The 26,529-nt window shown below is 36.8% G+C and overlaps 1 protein-coding gene and 1 long non-coding RNA gene across 7 annotated transcripts in view; one reads left to right on the forward strand and one right to left on the reverse strand.

The window, feature by feature from the left end:
* The window catches only part of EDA (ectodysplasin A), a 362,062-nt gene that overhangs the window by 201,023 nt on the left and 134,510 nt on the right, over positions 1-26,529 (reverse strand). The window lies entirely within an intron of this gene.
* On the forward strand, positions 7,139-23,795 carry LOC147911893 (uncharacterized). 2 transcript variants are annotated; one of them, XR_015550457.1, is made up of 3 exons: positions 7,139-7,228; positions 15,778-15,940; positions 23,397-23,795. It is a non-coding gene; the product is annotated as an uncharacterized LOC147911893 (long non-coding RNA). The 2 variants fall into 2 exon arrangements; XR_015550458.1 differs by lacking the exon at positions 23,397-23,795 and adding an exon at positions 17,055-18,682.

Consider the following 26,529-nt stretch of genomic DNA (forward strand, 5'->3'; position numbering starts at 1 on the left):
TGGTAACAGGTTTTAATCAAATTATGTTCACAGAATCCAAAGTTTGGAAGGAATCCTAAGAGACCAATTAGTTACATGAAGATCATTCCCACGAACCAATCATATTAGATGATTGCCTATCCTATTTCACAAGGTTTTTCTCAGGAGTGACATTCAGCTATCTTCTTTGGTTGACCAATCAAGTATTTAATAAACCTCATTATTGAACATTTCTTCCTTACACGTAACCTAACACTCCCAATATAGTTTAAGCCTGTTTCTTTTAGCTTTGTCCTTGGGAGAGAAGAACTGATGGTTGGCATCCTTTTGTAATAATACTTCGTGGATGTGGAGATGATGATTAAATCACAACCTCAGCCTTCTAAGCAGGCTAAATAACTTTATTTATTTATTTTTTTTTTTCATGTTTTAAAAGTCAGATTTATTGGAGTATAATTACACACAGTAAAATTCACACTTTGGAGTGTACAGTTCTATGAATTTTGACAAACACATATAGTCATGTAACTACCACCACAATCAAGAGACAGAACATTTCCATCAGCTCCAAAAGCTCCTTCATATCTTTTGTCCTCAGTGCCCGGCCTCCCAAAACCCAGCCCCTGGCAACCACCATTCTACTTTCTGTCACTATAGTTTTGTTTTTTCCAGAATGTCATATAAATGGAATCATACAGAATATAGCTTTTTAAGTCTGGCTTCTTTCACTTAGCATAATGCATCTGAAATTCATCCATGTCGTCTGTATCAATAGCTCTTTCCTTTTTATTTCTGAGCAGTATTCGAATGTATGGAGGCATGGCATTTCGTTTATCCATTCACCATCGAAGCACATTTGAGTTGTTTCTAGGTTTTGGTGATTATAAATGAAACCAGTGTAAATATTCTCATGCAGGTTTTGTGTGGACATATGTTTTCATTTCTCTTGGGTACGTACATAGGAGAGGGATTGCTGGGTCATATGGTAAGTGAATATTTAACTTTATAAGAAACTACTATTTTCTTTTTTTTTTTAAATTTTTTGTTTATTGCAGTAACATTGGTCTATAACATTGTAAAAATTTCAGGTGTACATCATTGTACTTCTATTTCTGCATAGATTACATCATGTTCACCACCAAAATACTAATTACAACCCATCACCACACACATGTACCCAATTATCCCTTTCACCCTCCTCCCTCCCCCCTTCCCCTCTGGTAACCACCAATCCAATCTCTGTCCCTATGTGTTTGTTTATTGTTGTTATTATCTACTACTTAATGAAGGAAATCATACGGTATTTGACCTTCTCCCTCTGACTTATTTCACTTTGCATCATGCCCTCAATGTCCATCCATGTTGTCACAAATGGCTGGATTTCATCGTTTCTTATGGCTGAGTAGTATTCCATTGTGTATATATACCACAGCTTTTTTATCCATTTGTCCCTTGATGGGCACTTAGGTTGCTTCCAAGTCTTGGCTATCGTGAATAAGGCTGCAATGAACACAGGGGTGCATGTACCTTTGCAAATTGGTGTTTTCAAGTTCTTTGGATAAATACCCAACAGTGGAATAGCTGGATCATATGGTAGTTCTATCGTTGATTTTTTGAGGAATCTCCACACTGTTTTCCATAGTGGCTGCACCAGTTTGCACTCCCACCAGCAGTGTATGAGAGTTCCCTTCTCTCCACATCCTCTCCAACACATGGTGTTTCCTGTCTTGTTAATTATAGCCATTCTGACGGGCGTGAGGTGATATCTCATTGTAGTTTTGATTTGCATTTCCCTGATAGTTAGTGATTTTGAACATCTTTTCATGTGTCTGTTGGCCATCTGTATATCTTCTTTGGAGAAATGTCTGTTCAGGTCTTTTGCCCATTTTTTAATTGGGTTGGTAGTTTTTTTGTTGTTGAGATGCATGAGTTCTTTATATATTTTGGAGATTAAGCCCTTATCAGATGTATGGTTTGCAAATATCTTCTCCCAATTGTTAGGATGTCTTTTCGTTTTGTTGATGGTTTCCTTTGCTGTGCAGAAGCTTTTTAGTTTGATGTAGTCCCATTTGTTTATTTTTTCTATTGTTTCTCTTGCCCGGTCAAACGTGGTGGTTGAAAAGATGTTGCTAAGACTGATGTCGAAGAGCCGTACTGCCTATGTTTTCTTCTAGAACTTTCACAGTTTCAGGTCTTACATACAAGTCTTTAATCCTTTTCGAGTTAATTTTTGTGTATGGTGTAAGGTAAGAGTCTACTTTCATTTTTGCATATGGCTATCCAGTTTTCCCAACACCATTTGTTGAAGAGACTTTCTTTTCCCCATTGTATGTTCTTGGCTCCTTTGTCAAAGATTAGCTGTCCATAGATGTGTGGGTTTATTTCTGGGCTTTCGATTCTATTCCATTGATCTGTGTGTCTGTTTTTGTGCCAGTACCATGCTGTTTTGGTTACTATAGCTTTGTAGTATATTTTGAAATCAGGGAGTGTGATACCTCCAGCTTTGTTCTTTTTTCTCAGGATTCCTTTAGCTATTCGGGTCTTTTGTTGTTCCATATAAATTTTAGGATTCTTTGTTCTATTTCTGTGAAAAATGTTGTTGGAACTTTGAGAGGGATTGCATTGAATCTATAGATGGCTTTAGGAAGTATGGACATCTTAACCATGTTAATTCTTCCAATCCAAGAGCACGGAATATCTTTCCATTTCTTTGTGTCTTCTTCAATTTCTTTCAGAAATGTTTTATAGTTTTCGGTGTACAGATCTTTCACCTCTTTGGTTAAGTTTATTCCTAGGTATTTTATTCTTTTTGTTGCAATTGTAAATGGGATGGTATTCTTAATTTCTCTTTCTGCTACTTCGTTGTTAGTGTACAGAAATGCAACTGATTTTTGTATGTTGATTTTGTATCCTGCAACTTTACCATATTCGTTTATTACTTCTAAAAGTTTTCTGGTGGATTCTTTAGGGTTTTCTATATATAAAATCATGTCATCTGCAAATAGTGACAGTTTCACTTCTTCCTTTCCAATTTGGATCCCTTTTATTTCTTTCTCTTGCCTGATTGCTCTGGCAGGACTTCCAATACTATGTTAAATAGGAGTGGTGAGAGTGGGCATCCTTGTCTGGTTCCTGTTCTTAGAGGGATAGCTTTCAGTTTTTCACCATTGAGGATGATATTAGCTGTGGGTTTCTCATATATGGTCTTTATTATGTTGAGGTACTTTCCTTCTATACCCATTTTATTCAGAGTTTTTATCATAAATGGATGCTGGATCTTGTCAAATGCTTTCTCTGCATCTATTGAGATGATCATGTGATTTTTGTTCTTCATTTTATTAATGTGGTGTATTACGTTGATTGATTTGCGAATGTTAAACCATCCCTGCATACCTGGAATAAATCCCACTTGATCATGGTGTATAATCTTTTTAACGTATTGTTGTATGCGATTTGCTAGTATTTTGTTGAGGATTTTCGCATCGATGTTCATCAGTGATATTGGCCTGTAATTTTCTTTTTTGTGTTGTCCTTGTCTGGTTTTGGTATCAGGGTAATGTCAGCTGTAGAATGAGTTAGGGAGCTTCCCTCCTCAATTGTTTGGAAGAGTTTGAGAAGGATAGGTATTAACTCTTCTTTGAATGTTTGGTAGAATTCACCAGGGAAGCCGCCTGGTCCTGGACTTTATTTTTGGGGAGGTTTTTGATTACTGTTTCGATCTCCTTACTGGTGATTGGTCTATTCAAATTCTCTACTTCTTCTTGATCCAGTTTTGGAAGGTTGTATGATTCTAAGAATTTATCCATTTCTTCCAGATTGTCGAATTGGTTGGCATATAGTTTTTCATAGTATTCTCTTATAATCTTTTGTATTTCTGAGGTGTCTGTTGTAACCTCTCCTCTTTCATTTCTGATTTTACTTATTTGTGCCTTCTCTCTTTTTCTTGGTGAGTCTAGCTAAAGGTTTGTCTATTTTGTTGATCTTTTCAAAGAACCAGCTCTTGGTTTTATTAATTTTTTCTATTGTTTTTTTGGTCTCTATTTCATTTATTTCTGCTCTGATTTTTATTATTTCCCTTCTTCTACTGATTTTGGGCTTTGTTTGTTCTTCTTTTTCCAGTTCCTTTAGGTGCATTGTTAGATTGTTTATTTGAGATTTTTCTTGTTTGTTGAGATAGGCCTGTATTGCTATAAACTTCCCTCTTAGAACCGCTTTTGCTGTATCCCATAAATTCTGGCATGTCGTATTTTCATTTTCATTTGTCTCCAGGTATTTTTGAATTCTTCTTTGATTTCTTCATTAACCCAGTCGTTGTTCAGTAGCATTTTGTTTAATCTCCATGTATTTGTGGCTTTTCTGATTTTCTTCCTATAGTTGATTTCTAGTTTCATACCTTTGTGGTCAGAAAAGATGCTTGGTATTATTTCAATCTTCTTAAATTTATGGAGACTTGTTTTGTGGCCTAATATGTGATCAATCCTGGAGAACGCTCCATGTGCATTTGAAAAGAACGTGTATTCTTCGGTTTTTGGATGGAATGCTCTGTATATATCTACTAGGTCCATCTGTTCTAGTGTGTCGTTTAAGGCCAATGTTTCCTTATTGATCTTCTGTTTGGATGATCTATCCGTTGGTGTAAGTGGAGTGTTAAAGTCCCCTACTATTATTGTGTTACTGTCTATTTCTGTTTTTATGTCTGTTAATAATTGCTTTATATATTTAGGTGCACCTACATTGGGTGCGTAGATATTTACAATTGTTATATCCTCTTGTTGGATTGTTCCCTTGATCATTATGTAATGCCCTTCTTTGTCTCGTTTTACAATTTTTGTTTTAAAGTCTATTTTGTCTGATATGAGTACTGCTACCCCAGCTTTCTTTTCATTGCCATTTGCGTGGAGTATCTTTTTCCATCCCTTCACTTTCAGTTTGTGAGTGTCTTTAGGTCTGAAGTGTGTCTCTTGTATGCAGCATATATATGGGTCTTGTTTTTATCCAGTCAGCCACCCTATGCCTTTTAATTGGAGCATTTAGTCCATTGACGTTTAAAGTAGCTATTGATAAGTATGTACTTACTGCCATTTTTTAACTTTTTTTTTTTTTTTCTCAGTGTTTTAGTAGTCCTTCTCTGTTCCTTACTTCTTCTATACGGAATTGATGGTCACTTTAGTTTGACCTCTGTCTGAAAGCTGTACTCTTTAACTACCCTCCTCCCTCCTTTTATGTTTTTGATATCATATCCAACCTCTTTTTTGTGCATTTGTATCCATTACGTTCTAATCGTGGAAATAGATAATTTTTCCTATTTGTGGTCTTCTCTTTTCCCCTTAAATCAGTCCCTTTAACATTTCTTGTAACACTGGTTTCTTGGTGACAAACTCCTTTAATTTTTGCTTATCTGGGAAAATTTTGATCTCTCCTTCCATTTTGAATGATAACCTTGCTGGGTAGAGTATTCTTGGCTGTAAGTTTTTCCTTTTAGCACTTTAAATATATCATGCCATTCTCTTCTAGCCTGTAAGGTTTCTGCTGAGAAGTCAGCTGATAGCCTTATGGGGTTTCCTTTGTATGTAACTTGACATTCTCTTATGCGGCTTTTAGGATTCTCTCTTTATCTTTAATTCTGGACATTTTGATTATGATGTGTCTTGGTGTGGGCCTCTTTGGGTTTATCTTGTTTGGGGCTCTCTGTGCCTCCTGTACCTGGATGTCTGTTTCCTTCCTTAGGTTAGGGAAGTTTTCATCTATTATTTCTTGAAATAGATTCTCTGCCCCCTTGTCTCGCTCTTCTCCTTCCGGGACACCTATAACACGGATGTTAGTGCGCTTGATGTTGTCCCAGAGGTCCCTTAGACTGTCCTCACTCTTTTTAATTCTTTTCTCTTTTACCTGTTCACCTTGGGTAATTTCTTCTAGTCTTTCTTCCAGCTCACAGATCCGTTCTTCTGTATCCTCTACTCTGCTTTTGAGTCCCTCTAATGAGTTTTTCATTTCCAGTATTGTATTCTTCATTTCTGATTGGTTCTTTTTTATATCTTCCATTTCTTTGTTGACATTCTCACTGAGTCCATCTATTCTTCTCCCCAGATCAGTGAGCATCCTTAACACTCTTAGTTTGAACTCTCTGTCGGGTAGGTTGCTCATTTCTGTTTCACTAAGTTCCTTTTCTGGGGTTTTGTCCTGTTCCCTTACTTGGAATGTATTCTTTTGCCTCTTCATTTTGCCTCTTTCCCTGTGCTTGTGTCTACGTATTAGGTAGGTCAGCGACGGCTCCTGCTCTTGGATAGGTGACCTTATGTAAGTGATGGCTTAGGAGGCTTCCAGTGTGCTTCCCTCAGTTCTCAATGTTCCAGGGGTGACCCCTATGTGGGCTACGTGTATCCTTCTGCTGTGGCCTGTTTGCTCTCCCTGTAGGCGCCCAGGGAGGCTGAGTTATGCTCCTGGCCAGCTGTTGTAATGCTCAGCTGCTTGTAGTTGTTGTGGGCCCTTCAGTCTCTTTATCAGCTGTGGGGAGCCCCAGCACAGTTGGCTGCAAGTTCTAATACCACATTTGTGTTGCAGTATTTCTTTTAAGTGAGTAGGCCCCCACCCTGGCAGGTTGTTAGGCTCAGGGCCTTACAATTGCTGTAAGCCTCTAGCCTATTAGGTCTCTTGTCAGCTCTCTGAGGATTGCAGCTGGGTGGGGCTGGCCTCAGGCACAGGAGCACCCAATTGTTTCAGGTTTTGGAAGGTGGGGCAAACCTCCTATGTGGGTCTTTGAGAAGTACAAGTCTTCTGTGGCTGAGAAGCCCTGCCGCCCACAGGTCCACACCCACAGTCAACCCAGTCCTGCCCCCTGTGAGCGCCCGACCTCCCCAAGTGGACCCAGTCTCTCCACGGCGGGAGCCCCACACACTCTGCCACCACCCCACACTCTCCACCCGCTCCTTGTGCACACCCTGCCCCGCTCAAGTCAGCTCAGTTGCCAGGCTGCAGAGAATCCAGTCACCAATCTATGCAGGCCCACACATTGCCTGAGGGCTTGTTGTTGGGTGGGGCCAGTCTCTAGGGTGGGCTGCCTGCCCTGGCTGAGCTGGATTAAATCGGTGCTCTAGCGGGTGGAGCAGACCCTGGGCTAGCAGGTCTCAGGGAGAACTCCAATGGCGTCTGTGTCAGCACGCTCACACCAGGCCACAACAATGGCCGCCGCCAATGTCCCAGTCCCTGGAGAGGTCTCACCCCTCACCGAGATGCACTCAGGGCCTATTAGGTGAGTCTCTTGTCGCCGAAGCACTGTGCACCTTTCTTTCTGGTGATTTTAGGATGCTTTCTGGAAAGGGTGAGTTAGTGCGCGGGCCCTTTAAGAGCCAGTTTTAGTTTCTTTGTGAACCGGGTTTTCTGGGGCTGCTACCCAATGCTTTAGTAGCAGGCACAGTCAGATATTATGCTGCTGGTCTCAATTGTGCTGGGTCCACAAAATGCCCACAGCGGGCGCCTCGGCTCAGGGCCCCGCGCCTCCAGGGAGGCTGCGTACCTGTGAGCTGCTCCCGGCGGCCGTGAAGCTGGCGGCTTGTGAAGGTGGCGTTTTTCCTCTCCGGAAGGGAGTCTCTGCCTCTTCTACCCCAGTTAGGATTGTCCGTTGTTGCAGGAGTTCCTCTTATCCAGTTTTCAGTTCTGTCTCAGGGGTAATTTTTCCACGAGTAGTTGTAAATTGGCTGTGTCCACGGGAGGAGGTGAGTTCAGAGTCTGCCTACGCCGCCATCTTGACTCCCAGGCTAAATAACTTTATGTTTCCAACTCCGATTTCTATGATCCTTTGAGTTGTATATTTCAAAAGAAATAATTGGAAATCTTATCTACTTTATATCAAAGAAATATGAGAACATAAAGCACATCCTTTCTCAAATATAAGTTAGGATAATGATGATTAAGAACAATAGAATTCAGTGATGTTAGGTATCTTGCATGGTAATGTGAACCATTTTTCTAAAACAAGTTTTGAAAAAAATCATACTTTGAATCATCTTTTTCAAATGCTAAAAAGACAAAATGCATTTTAATACAGAGAGTGTTCACAGAAGGGTTGGTATGGATGCATCCCTGAAATCTTAGTATCTGTATCAGCTATACATAATTATTAAAGCCATCCACAAAAATCTTAACATACTAAAAGAAAAAACAGCAACTACTGAAGCTTTTCTTTGATCACTTAAGTTTGCTTGCTTCAGGCCTTTAAATACAGGTGACTGGTTCTCAATCACGTAGAACCTTCAATCTGTAGGCCTAGCACCTGTCTACAAGATATCATGTAGCCAGGGATAGAAGAACTCAAAACAGTTTAAACACAATGTGGTCAGGTATGTGTTAGACCAAAGGCAAGGTTTCTGACATTGCAATGGTTTTGTTTTAGTATTTTGAGCCTTTATCCATAATTTTCTTTTTATTTTAATGAACTTAGGTGAAACTGAGAAAAACAGCACAGATATTGCCAGATAGTCATTGGCAAGTGCTTGTTATAGTCTGAAAATGAGTTTAAATAGGCCCAACTTTTGCAGTCATAAAAGTTGTTCCAATTCTCTCTGGGAAGTGACTTGCCTAAGGTCATACAGTTGGTTAGTGGCAAGCTAGCGTTTGCTCCTGACTCTAAATGTAATCTAATACTCTTTAAAAAACATTTTTTAATGCTTAAAATTTATAAAAAGGCACAAAGAATCATACAATGAATACTGATGTCCCTATTACTCAACTTAAGAAATAAAACATTGCCAATACAGTTGAATTTATATTATGTACCTCATTCCTGATCACCTTGCCCTTCTTTGCCCAACAGTTCAATACCATCTTGAATTTCATGTTTATCATTTCCATGCCTCTCTATATACACTTCTAAGTAAAATAAATATTTCTAAGAAATATATAGAATTGTTTGGGATATTTTTAAACTTTATATAAACTGTTCCATTATGTATTATTATTCTGCAACTTGCTTTTTTTGTTCAGCACTGTTCGTGATACTCCTCTATACTGATTCACGTAGCTCTAGTTCATTCATTTTCCCTTACTGTATATTATTCCACTGTATAAATATACTATAATTTATTTATGCATTCCCCTGCTCATGGAGATTTAAGTTGTTTCAAATTTCTTGTTATTCTAAATGATGTGCCTTTAAAACTATATTCAGGTGCATGTCTCCTAATTTATCATGAGCGAATCTCTCTGGGAATTCACCTAGAAGTATTAAAGTGCTGGGTCATAGGTTATATACATCGTCAACTTTAATAGATATTGCCATATTGTTCTCCAAAGTGGTTGTACCTAGTTACACTCCCACAAGCAGTGTAGAAAATGGCTCAATGTTCTACATTCTGGCCAAAAATTGGAACTGTGAGACTTGGTAACTTTTGCAAATTCGATGGGTGTGAAATATTAACTTGGTGGTGTTAACTTGCATTTTCTTGTTACGAGTGAGAATGAGGCTTTTCACGTTTATTGATCATTCTGTGAACTGCCTAGTCAAAGCATTTTCCTAACGGGTGTCTTTTTTTTTAAAACTGATTTTGAGAAATTCTTTATATATCCTAGGTAACAATCCTTTGTCTGTTACATGTGTTACAAATGTGTTCTCCCAGTTTGTAGGTTGTCTTTTCACATATTAATGGTGTCTTTTGATGAACAGAAATTTCAAATTTTACTGTCTCGAATTTATCAACTTTTATGTTATGGTTGATCATTGATTTATCTGAACAATTTCCCTACCCCAAGATCATAAATACATTTTCTTATACTTTTACCTAAATTTTTTTTTTAATGTTCTTTTTTTTTTAATTATTTTTTTTATTTTTTTTTATTTATTTATTTTTTTAATTTTTTGTTTATTGCAGTAACATTGGCTTATAACATTGTAAAAATTTCAGGTGTACATCATTGTACTTCTATTTCTGCATGGACCACATCATGTTCACCACCAAAATACTAATTACAACCCATCACCACACACATGCACTGAATTATCCCTTTCACCCTCCTCCCTCCCCCCCTCCCCTCTGGCAACCCCTGTGTTCATTGCAGCCTTATTCACAATAGCCAAGACTTGGAAGCAACCTAAGTGCCCATCAAGGGACGAATGGATAAAGAAGCTGTGGTATATATACACAATGGAATACTACTCAGCCATAAGAAACGACGAAATCCAGCCATTTGTGACAACATGGATGGACATTGAGGGTATAATGCAAACTTTTACCTAAATTTTTAAAGTATTGTTTTAATGCTCTTTCCATTGCACTGCAGTTATCTCTTTCAAAGAATGTACTGCACACAGGAAATAGTCTTCATTCTACTTAGATGTCAGGCTCTGCTCTGGCTAACAAGGGACATTTCATAAATGTGGCTGAACAAAGCACTCTCTGGATCTAATTTGGAACTGGGCATGACCTTTTAAGTATTAAAAAGAGTCTCCACAATACTTTCAGGTGCAACATGGTTCTGGTTTGTAAATGTGCAGAGGTCATGAAAAATATGAGACTTTATGAGTCTCTTTAAGAGTAACTTCTCAAATACACTTTGCTTCAAGGAACAGCAAAAGTTTGATATAGAATGAATTCTATAGAAACAAAATTTACTTTCCTAAAAAGTAGATAAATTCTCTTTTTTTTTTTTGTTTTTTGGTGAGGAAGATTAGCCCTGAGCTAACCTCTGTTGCCAATCCTCCTCTTTTTCCTGAGGAAGATTGGCCCTGAGCTAACATCTGTTTTATATGTGGGACGTCTGCCATAGCATGGCCTGATAAGCGGTGTGTAGGTCCGCACCCAGGATCCAAAGCTACGAACCCTGGGCCGCCCAAGTGGAGCATGCGAACTTAACCACTACGCCACCAGGCTGGCCTCAAAAATTCTCTAATTTTTTAAATAAAAAATATGTAGTGAGGAATGGATTAAGATGGTTATTATCACAACATACTATATCAGTGGCTGATAGAACTTCAGACACTGCTTTTCCTTTTCGTAATTTTCTCAGTTCCTTTCCATTATAGACCAGCCTCTAGCCTCTCTTAGAATATTGAACTTTCTTCTCATGCCTGCGAACCCACTGATTCCACAGACAGCACCACAAACTTTGATTGGTTATGATGTCTCTTGGTGCTTAACAACAACGTTACAGTCTACCAGAAAGTCTCAAGACCTTCCACACCAAGTATTCTAGCTTAAAAACTGCTAATGAGGTATCAGGTTATGTTTTTAATGATTTAGAGAATAGTATTAAAAATAAAATATATATGTTCTTTGGCCCAGAAATAGCACTTCTGGGAATTTATCCTGAGGAAATCATTAAGGATGTTAAAGATTTAGCTACAATTACGTTTACTGCACCACTGTTTGTAAGAGGAAAAACTTGAAAACAATTCTGATGTCTAACAGGAACAGGTTATTAAATATGTCATGGTACATCCATTCTATAGAATACTAAGTAGCCCCTTTTATGAGCTTCAGAGTTTCACATTCAACTGTCTACTCAACAGTTGTACCTGTCTATCCAAAGGTGAGCTTATCTTCCTCCCACAAACCTAGTCCGTATCTCAGTGGATAGCACCACCTTCTACCCAGTTCTCCAAGCCAAAAACCTAGAAGTCATCGTTAACTTTTCTTCTCTCAACATCCCATTAAATGAATCACCTAGTCTTGTTTATTTTACCTCCTAAATATCTACTGAATCCAATTTTCAGCATCTCCACTGCCAATACTCTAGTCTGAGCCTCCATCACCTCACCTCATTGACTGCAACAGCCTCCTCACTGGTCTCCCCACATCCACTCTAGTCCTCCAAAGCATTCTCTACACTGCAGCCAGAGGGAAATTTTAAACACTTATAGCTAACTGGTGAAATATAAAAAAGGTCTGTAGTTTAGTTATTAGTATTGTATCAATGTCAGTTTCCTGGTTTTGATAATTGTACTGTGGTTATGTAAGATGTTATCACTGGGAGAATACGGGTAAAGGGCACACTGGAACTCCCTGTATTACTTTTTTTTTTTTTTTTTAAAGATTTTATTTATTTTATTTTTTCCCCCCAAAGCCCCAGTAGATAGTTGTATGTCATAGCTGCACATCCTTCTAGTTGCTGTATGTGGGACTCGGCCTCAGGATGGACGGAGAAGTGGTGCCTCAATGCGCACCCGGGATCCGAACCCGGGCCACCAGCATCGCAGCGCGCGCACTTAACCACCAAGCCACAGGGCCAGCCCCCTGTATTACTTTTGAAACTTCTTGTGAGTCTAAATTATTTCCAAAAAAAAGTTAAAAAAAATTTTTAATGTGAAGCTTATCACAGTATCCCCCTCTTAAAGTCCTTCAATAGCTTCCCGACACTATTAGGCTAAAAGCTAATACCCTCACTGTGGCCTACAATGCCCTGCAGAGTCTGACCTCTGCCTGCATCTTAAATCTAAGTTTTCTTTCTTTTTTTTTTTTTTGTGAGGAAGATCGGCCCTGAGCTAACATCTGCCAATCCTCCTCTTTTTGCTGAGGAAGACTGGCCCTGAGCTAACATCCGTGCCCATCTTCCTCCACTTTATATGGGACGCCACCACAGTATGGCTTGACAAGCGGTGTGTCGGTGCGCGCCCGAGATCCGAACCTGCAAACCCCGGGTCACTGCAGCGGAGCGCTCGCACTTAACCGTTTCTGCCACCGGGCCGGCCCCCTAAGTTTTCTTTCTTAAACCAATCTTCCCTTTGTTCTCTGTGCTTGCCACACCAGTATTCTTTTGGTCACTTGAATATACCATGCTTTTTTACGCTACTGAGTCTTGGCACAGGGTATTTCTTCTGTCCAGAATCTCTCCTAGTCATTCCTTTCTTTGCCTAGTTAATTCCTATTCATCTTTCAGATTTCAACTGAAGTATTTCTGAGTGAAAAGTATTCAATAAAAATTGTTGAGTGAAAAAAATAGGAAAGATAGGTGCAAATAGTGAGCCCCTTACCAAGATATATGTAAAGATATTTTGTTTTGTTAAAGCCACTTGGAGTTGAGTTTTCTGTTAGCCAAAGTGATCTTAATTGATAAAGATGATATGGTATGATAGAATGCAGACTACAAAATAAAACTTAGAGGGTTTCTGCCATCTTAATTGGGTTCACTTTCAATCTATAGGTATGCCTGTACTTTGTGAACCATATGTAGCCCTGAAAAGTTGAGTTAATCAAATTTTTATAAAATTAGAATTTCCCTATTGGCATACATTATAATTTCATACAATATAGCTTTCATTTCTGATTGACTTCCAATTGGATATCACATTAATTTTCTCCATCTTATCCCTTTTGTGGTGGCTAAAAACGTAGATTTTTGTATATAAAGAACTCATACAACTCAACAACAAAAAAAGTGAACAATCCAATCAAAAAATGGGCAGAGGACATGAATAGACATTTTTCCAGAGAAGATATACAGATGGCCAAGAGGCACATGAAACATGTTCAACATCACTAATTATTAGGGAATTGCAAATCAAAACTACAATGAGATATCACCTCACATCCGTCAGAACGGCTATAACAAGACAAGAAATAACATGTGTTGGAGAGGATGAGGAGAAAAGGGAGCCCTCATATACTGCTAGTGGGAATGCAAATGGGTGCAGCGACTATGGAAAACAGTATGGAGATTTCTCAAAAAACTAAAAATAGAAATACCATATGATCCAGCTATCCCACTACTGGGCATTTATCCAAAGAACATGAAATCAATAATTCAAAAAGATATATGCACCCCTATGTTCATCACAGCATTATTCACAATAGCCAAGACGTGGAAGCAACCCAAGGGCCCATCAGTGGATGAATGGATAAAGAAGATGTGGCATATATATAATGGAATACTACTCTGCCATTTGTGACAACATGGATGGACGTTGAGGGTATGCTGCTAAGTGAAAGAAGTCAGACAGAGAAAGACAAATACTGTATGATTTCACTCATATGCAGAAGATAAACACATAGATAAGGAGAACAGATTGGTGGTTACCAGAAGGGAAGGGGGTTGTGGGAGGGCAAAAGGGATAAAGTGGCACATAGGTATGGTGACAAACAAAAAATAGACTATTGCTGATGAACACAATGCAGACTATACAGAAACTGAAATTTAATAATGTACACCTGAAATTTACGCAATGTTATAAGCCAATATAACCTCAATAAAACAATTTTTAAAAAATTAACAATTGCTAATCAAATGTCTAGCCAGTATTTAAATTTCTACAATCGTCTCATTTGAAAAAATATTTTACTTGGGAAAAAAAAAAAACATAGATTTTTGGAGCCAGGTTTCCTTGAATCAAATCCCAATTCTTTCACTTACAAGCTGGGTACCTTAGACACATTACTTTACCATTCTATGCCTCAGACGATTTTTACCTGTAAAATTGTAATAATATAGTTCCCATAAAATGGAGTTTTGTGAGAATTAAGCATTTAATACAAGTAAAGCACTTAAAAAGAGCTTGGCATCAATATATAAATACTGATTTTTGTTATTATTCTTATCCCCAGAACTTCCCAAATTATCCCTGAATCCTATCAAGTTCTTAGATATAAATAAAGAATCCATAATTAATTTTCCAAATTTGTAAATTCAAATTTTACTTAAAAAATGACCATGGTTTGATAGTTGTTGAAGCTGGGTGACATATACACACATGGGAAGTCCATTGTACTAGTCTGTCTGTGTATATGTTTGAATTTTCTATAATAAAAAGTAAAAAAGCTTAAAGGAGGTACACCTTCCCTGTCATAAATTAAGTATAAGCATATATGCCCTTTAAAGCTCAATATTTTATTCAAATCAAAATCAAAGCACTGTATTTCACTTATCATACTACTTCAGTTGTCTGTTTTGGGGGTGTATGGATGAAAAGATTACACAGATTTAGAGCATTTGCCAAGTAAACCAAAAATAAGTAACAAGAAAATTATTGGCTGCCAAAATTTACAATTCATCTAAGAAATTCTATGAGGCACCCTGGACTATACGTAAACAGCTGGCACCAGTGGTATATTTAAATATTATAGTGTGGAGCAGATCATCTAGAAGCTTTGCTCCGCTTACCCCAAGAAGACAGGGAGACACTGGTTCATGTTAAACATATTACTCTGTAATATCACACAAAGTTGAGAACAACAACAAAAGTTGGTTGTCAGGTAATTCATCCTTTGTTCTCCTATACTTTCAGGCCCAAATAGTCTTACTAAATATATAAGATATGCTACATATATTAAGGGACTCCTGGCCGCAGGATATTTCAGTCATTGAGTTGGTCATGCACTGGATATTCCTTCTTGATTAATGCGCTATCAACTGAACTAGGATTAAATAAACCACTTAGCTAAGCAACTTAATGGGCAAAAGTAAGATCTGAACTCTCTCTCTCTCTCTCTCACACACACACACATACAGATCTTGGCAAAAGAGGACTTAAAATGCCTCCTTATGGCACAGGTCCTATTGATTTACTAGGTTTCCTTTATATATCTATTTTTTACTCACCAAACTTGTGTAAATACTCACAAATAAGAGCTATTAAGGGTTGTTAAGGATTGGATAATTTAGTTAAGCAGCCACTGTACTGATAAGCAAAAAGTGCTCAGGATGCTTAAGATGTGCTGATAGAATAAACCTGGAAAAACATCTTCTAAAGGGCTCTAAAACAGGCCTGGGAGTTAGAAACCTTATGTTCAAGTTAGATCCAACATTAATACATTGTTTTAATACTTATCAAATTACAAAGCACTTCTCTGCCTCAATTTCCCCCACTTTATTTAGGAAAGATTTGCCATCAGCCACTTGGGATGCTAAATTATATTAATAGATCACCTACTTTCTGAAGCTATGCCAACAGACTATATAACTGCAACTTGAAAAGTAGATGGTCTTCTTGGAAACAACCTAAGTGCCCATCAACAGATGAATGGATAAAGAATATGTGGTATGTATATATATATACACACAAAATGGAATACTACTCAGCATAATAAAAGATGAAATCTTGCCATCTGCGACAACGTGGATGGACCTTGAGGGTATTTTGCTAAGCGAAATAAGTCAGACAAAGAAAGACAAATACCAGACAAATACCATATGATTTCACTCATATGATTTCACTCATATGTGGAAGATAAACAAATAAACAGATAGATACAGAGAACAGATTGGTGGTTACTAGAGGGGAAAGAGGGTGGGGGTGGGGGTCAAAAGGGGTAAAGGGGCACATTTGTACAGTGATGGATGGAAACTAGACTTTTGGTTGTGAACACAATGTAGTCTATACAGAAGTTGAAATATAATGACGTACACTTGAAATTTATATAATGTTATAAACCAATGTTACCTCAATAAAAAAAGTAGATAGTCTTACAAGAGAATGAATACAGAAAAGGAGGAAAAAAAGACAAGGAGGGAAACAGAAGGGATATTTTTTAAAAAGCAAAAGGAAAGCTAGAAAGGCACAGTATCACCAAGACCAACAATTAGTTTTGAGAAGGTACACCAAATATGGCAAAGAGATCATGAAGAAAGAGGATTGAGTAAAGGGCAATAGGTTTGTGAACTTAGCCTGAAATTACATTGACACTGGTTTTAATAGAATAGTGACAGTAGATGGATGCTATACTGTAAGGTATTAAGGAAGGAGGGTAGAGAGAAAATAGAGAGAGCTGCTCCAGAGTATTCATTTGAACAATTTGCCTCCAGAAATCTGAGATGATTTCTTCACCCAGTATCTCTCTTAATTTCATAAATCCTTTTATTTGGTCATTCTGCTGCTACTCCGGTTCTGCTAAGAAACAAGATCAGATTGTATCCCTCTCTGTGGCTCACCAAACATCTCTTCTGTCATTCAGACTGTTCTAAAATTTTCAACTCCTCAAGGAACCATCCTTACTTCATCCAATGAGAACTATTTCACTGCTTTGCTTAAACTTTTAACTCCAATGACAGTAGTGTACTCTCCACCAGCCCCACTATGTTTAATTTTAACTGAAGTTATTTCTGACATATATTGATGTTAATTCCTTATTCTATAATTCTTTCTTGGTCTACAGATACATTTATACTTCATACCTAGCAAAGAAAGACTCAGATTCTGAAGAATATGACTATTTCCGAGACTTGGTGAATGATCCATAGAAAATAATTTGTTGATGTGGCCTCAATTCATTCTACACAAGAAGGAATTCTGCAGTACAAATAAGCGAAGGAGAAAATATCCCATATCAGACACTCAAACCTCTTTTCATTTCGAGTGTGTATATAGATGTTTTGCTCCACTAATAGTTTGAGAGTTCAGTCAGGTTATATTTTAGATGCTTTGTCAAGTCTCCCAGTCCTGGGTTGGCTTCAAAGATCTTTTCACCTGTTAATTCACAACAGATAAGCCCAGCATCAAATGCTTTATTTGCTTGCTCCCTAGCTGAGGCCTGTGATTTCTTACAATATATTTAAAACAGAACTCTATCACTGGGACACCTTGATTAACAAATCTTCCAGGAATAAAGCTCCTCTACAATGAAATTGGCTCTGTTTAAAACAAGAACCACTTCATAATCACACAACGCAGCACTAGTGTGCCTCTTAGTTGAATACAGTTGCTAAGCTACGCATTAGTGTGGCCACAGAAGACCAAAATAACTTCTGGGCAAGGCTCTTTAACCCCTCCCCCTCCGTTAAGTCCAAGGCTCCTTAATGGCTGTTTAATGTTTTCTAGGACATTTCATGTTATTTATCTATGCACAATTGAAAGTAAACAAAACTGTTCAGGGGCCAAGAAATCAAGTTTTCTGTGTGACTGATTCACCTTTCAACTCTTCCTCCCAGCCACCCCTATCCCCATCTTGGTGGCACTTCTCATTTATAGCCATTTTTCTTTTATAAAAAAAGGAAAGATCTTGATAGCAGCTTTCTACAGTTCTAGCCACTTCAGTCTGTATTCAGCTCCCTTAGTGGAAAGTAAGCTTGGCTGTAGCTGCTTCTGGGAACAAAGTGAGCATTGAAGATTGTTCCAAGATTTATCATCTGCCTTATCCTCAAAAAGTTTGTCCAACATATCTTTTCCCTGCAAATTCTCTTCCCACACCATTCCTGCCTTAAAAACCTAACCTTTCCCTCCCCATTCTATGACATCCCAAGATATATATTTTATATGTTCTGGAATATCATGTTTACTGTTATGTGATATTTTAATACTATACTTACATTTTCTGGTATTTTTACCATTTATCACAAAGCTTTTAATAATAAACTATGACAATGAATTGTCTTCTCTTTTTTAATTGTTGGATTTCTGTCTACCAGATATAATTGGGTATATTGGATACTGGTTATACAGGTATACTTTGTTTTAAGCAACTAGAGGTTCCTGTACACCACTTAAGGGAGTCATACAAAGGAATGTACTAGAGAATTCCTCTAATTATCAAACTTAACTAAGATATTCAAAACATGAATAACTCCAACTTCATAAGAATACCTTTATAGCAGTAGCTGGCAAATTTTTTTCTGTAAAGGTCCAGATAGTAAATATTTCGAGCTTTGCAAATCATACAGTATCTTTCACAACTACTCAACTTTGCCATTTTACTGTGAAAGTAGTCATAGACAATATGTAAATGAATGAGCGTGGCGGTGTTCCAATAAAACTTTACTTACAGACAGATAATAATAATAAGAATTGGTGAGGGTGTGGAGAAATTAGAACCCTCATAAACTGCTGGTGGGAGTGTAAAATGGTGCAGCTACTTAGAAAACAATCTGGCAGTTCCTCAAAAGGTTAAACACAGAGTTAACATATGATCCAATAATTCTACTCCTAGGTGTGTATATATATATATATATATATATATACACATACACATATATAAGAGAAATAAATATGTAAGTCTACACAAGAACTTATACACGAATTTTCATAGAAGCATTATTAATAACAGCGAAAAGATGGAAACAACTCAAATGTTCATGAATTGATGAATGGACAAATAAAATGTGGTACTTTCATACACTGAACTATTCTTCAGTCATAGAAAGAAATTAAGTACTAATATATGCTACAAAATGGGTGAACCTTGTAAACACTATTCTAAGTGAAAGAAATCAGTCACAAAGGACCAGATATTGTATGATTTCATTCATAAGAAATGTCCATCATTGACACACCCATAGAAATAGAAAATAGAATAGGAGTTGTCAGGGACTGGAGGCTTTAGTGGGGAATGGGGAGTGACTACTAATGGGCTCGAGGTTTCTTGTTGGGGTGATGAAAATGTTCTAAAATTGACTGTGGTAATGGTTGCACAAGTCTGTGAATATACTAAAAATCATTGAACTGTACAATTTAAATGTGTGAACTGTATAGTATGTGAATTGTGTCTCAATAAAGCTGCTATTAACAAAACATTTATTGACAAAAATAGGCAGTGGGTTGAATATGGCCTGAGAGCCATAGTTTGCCAACTCCTGCTCTATAGGATAAAGATGTAAGAACTCTTGGAGATATTAGTTATATTATATACATATGGCATTTATATACATATGGCATTTATATACATATACAGGATTTCACCTGTATATGCTCTATTAATGTTTGTGTCTTTCATTATAAATGTCACAGGGGCTAAGGGTCAGGTATAGACTTTTTGAGCAATAAATTTATACACATACACACACACACATATACATATACATATAGAGATACCTTAATAAATATTTTTGATTAAGGCCAGTAGCCACAAGTTTTGTTTCTGTCTTTAAATCACAAATACTAAAGTGACTGACAAAGTCCTCAGAGCAAATTTTGGTGTTACATGCTTCGTTGGTTCTTAGTAGTCAAGTTGCACCATGGCCATAAAAGCCTTTTCTACTACTTAACCACACATTTGCAAGTAACCAAAATGACATCAGAGAAAAGGAGAATTCATAGAGATAGAAAATGGAAGGTATTCGTGTATTAAGTAGAACAGGGGTCAGCAAACTATGGCCAATCACGGTTGCTACCTGTTTTTTATTTTTTATTGAGGTGAAATTCATATAACATAAAATTAACCATTTTAAAGTGTACAATTCAGTGGCATTTAGTACATACACAATGTTATGCAACCATCACTTCTATCTAGTTCCAAAACATTTTTATCACCCCAAAGGAGACCCCATACCCATTAAGCAGTCATTCCCCATTCCTGCCTCCCCACAGCTCCTAGCAACCACTAATTTTCTTTCTGCCTTTATGAATTTGTCTCTTCTGGATATTGTACATAAATGGAATCATATATCATGTGATCTTTTGTGTCTGACTTCTTTCACTTGGCATAATGTTTTAAAGATTGATTCTTTTTTATGGGCAAATAATATTCCTTTGTATGGATATACAACTATTTAATTGTCCATTCATCTACTGATGGACATGTGGGTTGTTTCCACCTTTTGGCTTTTGTAAATAGTAATTCTATGAACATTTCTGTATAAGAATTTGAATATCTGTTTTCAGTTCTTTGGGGTATATACCTAGGAGTAGAATTGCTGGGTCATATGATAATCCTATGTTTAACTTTCTGAGGAGCCACTAAACTGTTTTCCATAGTGGCTGTACCATTTTACATTCCAACCAGCAATATACAAGGGCTCCAATTTCTCCAAATCCTTACCAACATTTATTGTTTTCCACTTTTGTTAAATTACAGCCATCCTAGTGGGGTACAAAGTGATTTTGATTTGAATTTCCTTAATGATTAATCATGTTGAACATCTTTTCATGTGCTTTTTGGCCCTTTGTATACACTCTTTGGAGAAATGTTGCCGCCTGTTTCTGTAAATACAGTTTTACCGCAACACAACTATGCTCATTTATTTATGTATCATCTATGGCTACTTATGTACTGGAATAGAGTTGAGTAGTTGTGAAAGAGATCTTATGGCTCACAAAGCCCAAAATATTTACTATCTGGTCCTTTACAGAAAGTCTTTGCTGACCCCTGAGGTAGAAGTTTGGGCCAGAAAATTCTAAGATGCGTTTTTTACTGCACCATTCTAAAGGTTTGTGGGTCACTCACTGCTTTGCTCCATTTCATCACTAAGAAAACTTAAGAGTAGCAAGATTCAAGCTCAAACAGGAGGTTGCCCCTTAACTGCAATTCACAAGTAAAAGGGAGATAGATAGCCAGACCTCTTATACTTTGTTTGAACTAATGATTATTGTAGCTAACAGCCAGCATAAAAATCCAATGAACCCTTTAATTGTCAAAACCATAGGATGTAATCATGGTTTACCACAAGAAGTTTTAAAAGGTTTACTTAGCAAGCTCTTCAAGAAAGCAAAATGTAGGGTCACTCAAAAGCCAGAACTGTCTAAATAGGTCATGAAGGAGACATTAACGAGTACTTCCTGGCATTCAGACTCTTAAACCTTTAGTGGTGTGAGTTTCAGATCACTTTTTATCACTGTTTAGGAATGTGGCCGACCTCCTGCCTCCAGTTATTTTTTTCTCAATCAATAATATTAGGGATCAATAGCAAAACCATACTTCCTTTCATTTATCTGTAGCTATAAGGATTCTCGCTTTGGGTCACCAGCTTGATTTCAAATGCTTAATGAAAGTCTCAACTATATTTGGGGGAGCCTCTATTTGTCCACATTTCTAAAATCCCAGCACATTAACTTTGACTTTTGTATTACACTGCTACAATCAAATGTAAATACCACTGGGAAAAACTTATACATTCAAAATTATACAAAAGGTTTGAATTAAAAGATAAACCTCGAAAATTCAACTAAATACAGTCATTACATAGATTCAACAAGAATAGGAATTTAGACTTGGTTACAAAAAACCAGCAGTGTCTCTTATGGCAGGAATTGTAAATCACATGAGAGGAATCAATCTGCAAGAATGCTTATTTACTGGAGGCCTGTGTAAGAGTCATTCTCTAAACAAGAAATGGTATAAGCTTGTTTTCATATTCTGCATATTCAATAAAAATTTTGCATTTTTAGCAAAATTTCTTCAATGTCATAAAACCATGTTGTATGGAAATGGTTTATGCTTAATTTGGGGGCAATTTCACAAACTTCTCTTTCTCCATAAAACTCATATAGCATCACAAGTAAAATAAATGTAGTCTAGCTCAGTTCATGGCTCTGGTCACACCACATGACATACAAGAAAGTGACAGGACCACTTGAAGAGCATAGTGAAAAGGACACAGTCAGAGATGAAAAATAACTATCAGAGAGATTAAACAAATTCTGTGAGTCAGTACTAACCTAGAGAATATTAGATAGTCTTTTATTCCCAAATTGGCTTATGAAACACACAGGTTAGATGTACTAAATTTACTGATGATGACTCTTAACCTCAAAATGACAAACTATATAAAATTACATTAATTGGGGTCTCATTCACCCAAGATTATTAAAGAAACACAGGTGAGAAATCAAAATTATTATTTATAAAGGTACAACCTGCCATGATTTATGGCCATCATACCAAAGGGCTGAGGAACTGTCAACAAAATACCTACCCACCCATCCCCAACATTCAGTACCACAAACTAGCAAGTTTAACCTCCGTACTGAGCAAGTTTACAAAACCTGTCTAAAAAAAATGAAACAGAATCAAAAGAAACCATTGCTATAAGCTATTGGAGAAAAGGCTCATAGTTTTTGTAAAGGAAAATAATCCCTGACTAAAAGCATTTGAATATTTTGAGGAGAAAAAAATAAGAAAAATAAGTTAGCCAAAGGATAATAATAAATATTTAGATTTTAAATGGTTTTAAAACTGTATTCTCTAAAACTCTAGGATACAGAGGTGCCTCAGGGGTTCTGCCAATAGTTAATTTAAAAACCATTTAAAAAATATTTTTAGCTATTTTAAAAGCTATAAGAAAAATTACAAACTATCAACACAAACGCCTGATTATGTTTTCTACCAACTATATAATGTTGAAGACCACCTACTCATTAACTTGTTTTAGCAAGTCAACTAGTGTTTGTTCAAACCTCCAAATAAATCTTGTCCTGCCATTTCTGTGCATTAATTTAAATTCTTCTGGATAGGTCTATGATTAGGAAGGACACAGCTTCCTTCTTATTCAGGGCTATGCATTTCTGCTCATATAAAATTTTAAAGCAAGTACAGTACTATGGCATATTGCCTAAGACTTGCCTGGCATCAAATTGAGCCTGTGCACATCTGTTCAACATATGCTTTTGTCATGTTAAAGAATCAATTGTAAAATAACAAGTGAAGATGTTAATATACTGTATTATCATTTACACACTTATTTGTAAGTTTTAGATGTTTTTCTTATATTTTTGTTAAGGAGTACCAGCACTTGTTAGATAATTAATGATTCAACTTCAAAATAAGAGTTTCCTATTGCTCTTCTTTTAGGCTTCAGGATCAGTTAATTAATAATAATTTATGATTTCAAGATGAGCTATGAGACACACAGATCAATGGAATAGAATCGAAAGCCCAGAAATAAACCAAAACGTCTATGGACAGCTAATCTTTGACAAAGGAGCCAAGAACATACAATGGGGAAAAGAAAGTCTCTTCAACAAATGGTGTTGGGAAAAGTGGAGAGCCACATGCAAAAAAATGAAAGTAGACCCTTACCTTACACCATACACAAAAATTAACTCCAAATGGATTAAAGACTTGAATGTAAGACCTGAAACTGTGAAACATCTAGAAGAAAACATAGGCAGTACGCTCTTCAACATCGGTCTTAGCAACATCTTTTCAAACACCATGTCTGACCGGGCAAGAGAAACAATAGAAAAAATAAACAAATGGGACTACATCAAACTAAAAAGCTTCTGCACAGCAAAGGAAACCATCAACAAAACAAAAAGACAACCTAACAATTGGGAGAAGATATTGGCAAACCATACATCTGATAAGGGCTTAATCTCCAAAATATATAAAGAACTCATGCATCTCAACAACAAAAAAACTAACAACCCAATTAAAAAATGGGCAAAAGACCTGAACAGACATTTCTCCAAAGAAGATATACAGATGGCCAACAGACACATGAAAAGATGTTCAAAATCACTAACTATCAGGGAAATGCAAATCAAAACTACAATGAGATATCACCTCACGCCCGTCAGAATGGCTATAATTAACAAGACAGGAAACAACATGTGTTGGAGAGGATGTGGAGAGAAGGGAACTCTCATACACTGCTGGTGGGAGTGGCAACTGGTGCAGCCACTATGGAAAACAGTATGGAGATTCCTCAAAAAATCAACGATAGAACTACCATATGATCCAGCTATTCCACTGTTGGGTATTTATCCAAAGAACTTGAAAACACCAATTTGCAAAGGTACATGCACCCCTGTGTTCATTGCAGCGTTATTCACAATAGCCAAGACTTGGAAGCAACCTAAGTGCCCATCAAGGGACGAATGGATAAAGAAGATGTGGTATATATATACAATGGAATACTACTCAGCCATAAGAAACGATGAAATCCAGCCATTTGTGACAACATGGATGGACATTGAGGGTATAAAGCAAAGTGAAATAAGTCAGAGGGAGGTCAAATACCGTATGATTTCCTTCATTAAGTAGTAGATAATAACAACAATAAACAAACACATAGGGACAGAGATTGGATTGGTGGTTACCAGAGGGGAAGGAGGGAGGGAGGAGGGTGAAAGGGATAATTCGGTACATGTGTGTGGTGATGGGTTGTAATTAGTATTTGGGTGGTGAACATGATGTAATCTATGCAGAAATAGAAGTATAATGATGTACACCTGAAACTTATACAATGTTATAAACCAATGTTACTGCAATAAACAAAACAAACAAACAAAAAAAAGATGAGCTATGAAAATTTGTTGGCATTTAGAGATATTTATCTGTATGAGTTAGGATTTTCTCCATACTGTGCATCAAAAGCAAAATAAAGAAATATAATAAAAGTTGAGACAGATACAGAATGTAACTATCATCGATAGCATCCTTATTCCAAATTTTGGTGTTCAGTAAAACCATATTATTCTAATTTTGTTGACTTTACAACAGATGATTAAAAATTGAGCTTATAAAATAAATTATACCCATTGGGTGAGTTTTTATATAGATAATGGCATGAATTTGGTGAGTAATGATATAAATAAGTTACAATATGATGTGCTCTGAGTTAATTATATAAGCCAAAAAATAAACACGGGAATATTTCTAGAAGACATCAAATCCACGTGTTTTTAAAACTTTAAAAAGTTTTTAAAAAACACTGGGAATTTTCAAGAAAGACAAAAAAGAGGATATTATTCTTATCTGTCATACTATGATATAAATATTTTAGATACGATATATAATATTACACGTAGCTCTGGAGCTATATCTTACGATAGAATAGAAATAGAAATAGAGAAGTGATTGAAGGGATTAGTATGGGTACAGAAGGGAAGGTTGCTATATGATAATAATTGATTAAAAAGATGAGTGAGGTCTCTTTAGTTTTGAAAGATGATGACTGAAATGGGATATTATCATAGTCATACCATAACATGAACAGCATGAGGGAGGTGAACTCAAACATGACTGTCAAAAATACTGGAAAAATGGAGTTCTGTTTGAAATTTCAGGTATTTGAGTTTAGGAAACACTAACAAAAGAAGGAATACTTCTCATGGTGGGCAGTAAATTCAAGAGAATCTCAAAAGATGGTTCAGAATATAAACATAAATGATGTTTTTTAAAGGTTTAGGTTCATGGATAATGGAGTCATAACATTTTCTGGGAGAACTAGTATGCATAGAGCTTATTCTAAACATAGGAGGTTGGGGACGACAGGAGCAATCATGCCATTCTACAACACATTCCTTAATGCCTCTTAACATAGAATAATAATTTGAGGGGTGCCTTGCAGAGGAACAAAGGTTTCCAGTTAGTTGAGTAGGCAGGGTTGAAAAATGAACAAAGAGAACAACCTAGATGATTAAGTTGATCTTCCTATTACATTTATGTATGTGACCTTTCAAATATCATATGTCTAAAGAACTTGAGGCTGTGCAAGTTCAGGGAAGCCTCTGGAGTCAGAGATTTCTCTAAGCTGCCACTTGGAATTTATAATTTAAAACAATATGACAACTTCACTGCTGGTCAAGATGGAGTAACAGCCTGAAACAACCAAAACAAAGCAGTAAAGTTTTTTAAGACAATATATATAAAACAAAGGTTTTCAAGACCCTGAACATCAGAAAACAAAGGAAAATGATCCCTGAGAAACCAGAAACAAATGAAGTAAGCCCAACGATTGCCCCAGCTTAGCGCTGTGAGTTTTCAGACTACAGTGCAGGCAGAACACAGGTGGAGGTTGGCTGACTCTGAGTTAAGGACACAGAGCTGAGAGTCTGCGAAGACCATGGTATCTTGTTCTTATTCACAGGACAGAATGCCAGAGAGGAAAGAACATCACAGAAAGAAAATCCTGGAGATCTGTAAATGTTCCCACTTGAGTATTCAGCAGAGGACAGATCAGTGGCAGTGCACGAATGTG

The sequence above is a fragment of the Ceratotherium simum genome, chromosome X (genome assembly GCF_057802395.1).
Source record: "Ceratotherium simum simum isolate JZ-2026a chromosome X, ASM5780239v1, whole genome shotgun sequence".
Classification (NCBI taxonomy): domain Eukaryota; kingdom Metazoa; phylum Chordata; class Mammalia; order Perissodactyla; family Rhinocerotidae; genus Ceratotherium; species Ceratotherium simum.